At 28.0% G+C, this 4743-nt stretch overlaps 1 non-coding gene across 1 annotated transcript; it reads right to left on the reverse strand.

The window, feature by feature from the left end:
- Positions 1-1401: 1401 nt before the first annotated feature.
- Positions 1402-1597, reverse strand: LOC120152585. Its single transcript, XR_005518689.1, has one exon. It is a non-coding gene; the product is annotated as a U2 spliceosomal RNA (small nuclear RNA).
- Between the last annotated feature and the right edge of the window lie 3146 nt (positions 1598-4743).

A 4743-nucleotide genomic window follows, 5' to 3' on the forward strand; every position in this document is an offset into this window, starting at 1 on the left:
TTCCTTATTTAGTTTCTTAATTATTTAGTTTTATTGGATATTGATTAAAATTAGAAAATTTATGGCCTTGTAATTAATTAGAATTTAAATTTGGTTCTAGAATTTTAACTTTAAATTGAACCTTTTAATTTAGATTAATTCATTTTTAGAGTAATTCTTTAAATTTAAATTTATTTTAACTTGGTTTATTGTTAGGTTTATTTTCTTTAATTAGTTGTTTATATTTATTTTGTATGATGATATGTTTGCATAGGTACGAGTATGTGAATAATTCAGTAGTAAATCGCAAGGGATTATTTTTGTATGAGATGTATGATACCCTTATGTGTAACTTAACCCTTATTACATAATTGGATTAAGGGTAATACCTTTTTAATTTAAAATTGTCTTGAGTGGCATGTCTTAACTGATTAGAGGGTCGTTATGACCATTTTAAGTTAAAAGTGTATACCGAAAGTGAAACCAAAATTTGATTCGTCACCTAAAATTTGGGAACGAAAGAAAAGGAAATGTTCGTTTATTTAAATTTATCGAGAAAAGGTTGTTATAGCTTTTAAGATCTGGTCTCGATATTTGTAAATAATCGAACATTCTTTATCTTTCTAAAATGACTTGGTAATTTTAATTTAATTTATTTGAGTGTTTTTGAATGTTTTTAAATTTACATCTTTATTTTATGGGATCAAAAATCAAATTAAATTCGAATTTGTAAAGTTCACTGCAAAGACATTAATTAATCGATTAGGTACCGGTTTAGGGCGTTGTGGGGGTACTAATCCTTCCCTGCACGTAACCGACTCCCGAACACCGATTTTGGTAACGCAGACCTTAATTTGTTGTTTTAATTAAAATTAATTTTTATTTAAAATAACAAACATTTTTTTGGTGCCCAATCACACCCTAATCAAAGATTGATGGCGACTCTTTGAACCGTATTTTTTCGATCGTAAAGGAAATCCAAAATTTTTTGAAACGAGAGGTTTTTAAATCGCATTTATTTTAAATTAAAAATCAATTGAAAGAGGTAAATTAAAAATTAATGTGATTTTTAAAATCTCATTTTTCACCTTTAAGAAAAAAATCGTTTCGAATAAGTATGTACACGGCAGTTTTAAATCAGGTGCAACACTAGTTATAGGTCTATATGAGATGTTACATTAAAACGATACATGATAAATTTCCATTTGATATATGATATGGTATCATACGTGTAAGTGGACCGGTCCAATGGCTAAGGACAGAGAGGAAACTATCCCTTTGAAAGTTAAGTTTTAAAACGACCGAATTAAAAAGGAAATAATTTATAAGTTAAATTACCAGTTTAAACAATAATAAATAAAACAAAGGGGGCATGGTTATTCATAGTCAAAACCGCAATAGAAACATTAAACTTGGGATTGGGTGGGGTGCGCCAGGCCCTAGCAATAGTGCAACGCTAGGTCGATGCTCAAGAGTCCCAGTAGCAAGCCAATGCAGTGGACCCTAGCCCTCAAAAAATAAATTTAATATCGTGTGGACCATTGGCCCACGTATCAGATATTAAACTGATAAGAACAGATACTACACTTGATCTTAGCCAAAAGGCCGAGAAAGGTATGCTTTCCAACGTTCAAGCCCGTTGCTTTTATAAGCAGCTTCTCGCTGCATCCCTTCATACCTCAACCATGTGGGACATTACATGCTGCATCTCATTTCTAAGCTGAATGACTAACAGCTTTGCTTTTAAACTGCTTCTCACAGAAAGCAGTGGTTTCATTGGAGATAATCAATCTCCATTCTCTTCATGCTTACATAAAACAACACACTTCAACCACATCTTATTTCATATTTACATTCATCAAATTAATATTACTTACAAACCCACTTGTTACATCATAAAAATATTAATACTTTTAATACTCATATGTGTATATCAACTTACTAATATTTAAACTCATTTACAAGCCTTTTTTACTGCCTCAAAAAATAATTACAGTCTCCCTATGTTTGGAAAACTGAATATTTCAGTCCAAAATTTTAATCTATAGTTAGTTGAACAAATATATTGGTTTTAAATACCTTGTACATCCCTTAACAATTATCTTGTTTAATCCTTCCATAATAATAACTATTTAGTTCATATATATTTCAAAGGTGACCAAATAGGAACAACCCACTATGATATTGTAAAATTTGCACATTTGAAACTAAATTTTGTCCAAGATTATTTAAATTATTTTTGTAAGGAATAATTATTTCAAAACTATTTTCTATGTGTTTTTGGCTTAAATACCCAACTTAAAATATTTTTAAAGAGCCCAAAACGCCCTAAAATGTGAGAATTTTAGCCTTAGTTTTCGAAACTAAGTGTGAAGTTTCAAAACTTCACCTAAGAGTTTCGAAACTATTATACTACTTTTTGAACTTCCATTCCATCGTGTTTAAGAGTATCGAAAACCAGTGTCGAATTTTGGTACCCGTATGTCAGTTTCCAAAACTCATGTTACAGTATCTATACTCTAGGCCTCCAACGATTGATATTTATAAACATGTTTTAGGAGTTTTGATACTCCACAAAGAGTTTCAAAACTATGGTTGCAAGTGAGTAATTAATTAATTCACAGATTTCATGCTTGAAATGGACAGAAACTACTTCCAACTTCTCCAAACGACTAGAAATCACTTAGAGTATATAAAACAGACCTCATAGTAATTAATTAATTTTTCAATTTCTATAAAATGAAAATTTTGAAATTAAAATATGATTTTATAAAGCGTAATTTGATCGCTAAATTGAATTTTATTAAAACACAAGTTTAGTGACTAAATTGTAAACGGATAAAAATTATTAAATATATATAGCTTCTTTTCCTTCAAGATTTCAAGTTCTTCACCAAGCTTTTAGTTCTAAATTTCCAGCAAAGTAACCTTCGTCCCTTGATCTTGATTTGTTCTTCTTGTTAGCTCTTTAATGAAATCATGATCCATTTTAATGAACTTAATGTTCATGTGCTGTTTTACAAAAAGACTTGTAAATTTCCATTGATATTCAAACTTCTTCTTTGGCTCATTTTTACTTAATGATAATTTGTATTTTGTGACGTAAAAATTGACGTCACAGCGAATGTCACCCTGAGTGTGTCACTAAATGTCAAATGTGACGATTTATATATTTTCGTCACGTATTTTTATACATATAGTGATATTAATGAATAACGTCATATTATAATTTATATTCAATGACAATTAATTATGTCGTCAAATTATATAAAATACATCATTAGTTATTTATATCGTAACCAATAATATAATAATTTTCAGTGAGAGTCTCAATGCTTCTACTTACAATGTGTATGATAAAATTATCGGAAACAATATGGTTATAACTCCAACCAATAAACTTTTCTTAACCCAACCAAAAAATTGAAATACAAAAGAAATCAAATTTATAAAGAGCTAAAAGAAATACATTTAAATGCAACAACATCAGATATACAACACGATACAAAGAACAAAAGAAGAAAAATACAACTAAGAGAAAATCATATGTCATTGTAAAATCAAAAACTCAAGTTTTTTATCGATGAATTCTGCCAAAATCTTGTCGGAAGTGAAATCAAATCTAAAAAATCAGTAGTGAAAATAGAAAAAGGAAAATGTTGAATAAATTAATATTTAACTTAAAATTAATGTGGTATAAATTAAATTTGGTATTATTGTTATTTTTTATTTAAATGAATTTTATATTTTATTTGTATTACATTATGTTTATCGTATAGTTTAAATTAAAAAAAATTATATTATGTATATATCAATATTTTTTAAATAAAGCATTTCACCTGATTTTTAATAAATAAAATCATTTTAATAAGATTTAATTTTAAAGATCATTGTCTATTAAAAAAATTTAGGAATCATTGTCAAACTTTTGCTAAGATTTTTATTAATAACTTATTGTATAAAACATTTTATAATTTTTTTAACAAGTATATTACTCAAGAATTACCATAAGATTTTTATTAAAGTTTTTTTAAAAAAATATTCACTTTAATATGAATTTGTGATGTTTTAATAAAAAAGAAAATTTTCAATATGTTTATTAATATTAACATATGTGTGAGTAAATAATCAATTTTAATAACCAGACACGAGTAAAAAGAAAAAGAAAGACATTTTTTTTATGAATGAGATTAAAATGAATGATTTAGTTTTTTTTTAAATTACACTAGTGTGACAAGTAGGGGTGCACAAAAAATCCGAATATCCGATTTTGCGAAAAAAAATATCCGAAACCGGATTTGGGAAAAACCGGTTTTTTTTTAACCGGATCGGATTTTTTTAAACCAGTTATTTTAACCGGTTTGGAGAAAAAAACCTAGACCGGTTTTTTTACCGGATAAAAAACCGGTTTGAAAAAAAACCGGTTAAAAAACCGGTTTTTATCCGAAAAAAAAAACCGGTCTTGGTTTAAAAAACTAGCTGTTAATATAGCCGTTGGGGGGGTTTTGTGACCGTTTTTTACCGTTTTTTTCTTTAAAAAATTACCATTTTACCACCCTAAACATGTATAAATAGGTTGGGGATGTATTTGGTTGATTACAAATTTCTCAAATCTTATTACACAACACTTAAACATCTCTCAAATCTTACTTTTGTAATTTTTTGTTCATCATGAGTAACACGGCTGAATCTTCCGTCGGGGGAAACCTTAAAGTCGTGAGAGTGATCGAACACACTCGAAACAAAGACATTTGGGATCACTAC

The sequence above is a fragment of the Hibiscus syriacus genome, unplaced genomic scaffold (assembly GCF_006381635.1).
Source record: "Hibiscus syriacus cultivar Baekdansim isolate YM2019G1 unplaced genomic scaffold, ASM638163v2 tig00111092_pilon, whole genome shotgun sequence".
Lineage (NCBI taxonomy): Eukaryota > Viridiplantae > Streptophyta > Magnoliopsida > Malvales > Malvaceae > Hibiscus > Hibiscus syriacus.